Source organism: Salvelinus sp. IW2-2015, linkage group LG13 (assembly GCF_002910315.2).
Source record: "Salvelinus sp. IW2-2015 linkage group LG13, ASM291031v2, whole genome shotgun sequence".
NCBI classification, from domain to species: Eukaryota; Metazoa; Chordata; class Actinopteri; order Salmoniformes; family Salmonidae; genus Salvelinus; species Salvelinus sp. IW2-2015.
This window is the reverse complement of record NC_036853.1, coordinates 6,941,378-6,941,586: the sequence shown is the minus strand read 5'-3', so window position 1 is coordinate 6,941,586 and position 209 is coordinate 6,941,378.

The window sequence follows — 209 nt, the reverse complement described above, 5'->3', positions numbered from 1 at the left end:
ACCATCTTAAAGAACACACACATTCATTAATTATCATGTGTTTTTAAGTATTCAGAAAATACAAACGCATTAATTCATACGAGACACATGCATGTATTCCATTCCATTCAAATGGTTGTTTGGGTTCATTAACCTATAAAGTATCTGATGTTTTGCCTTCAAATGGTTGTTTGGGGTTCAATAACATTATTGCCAGAAGATACCTACCC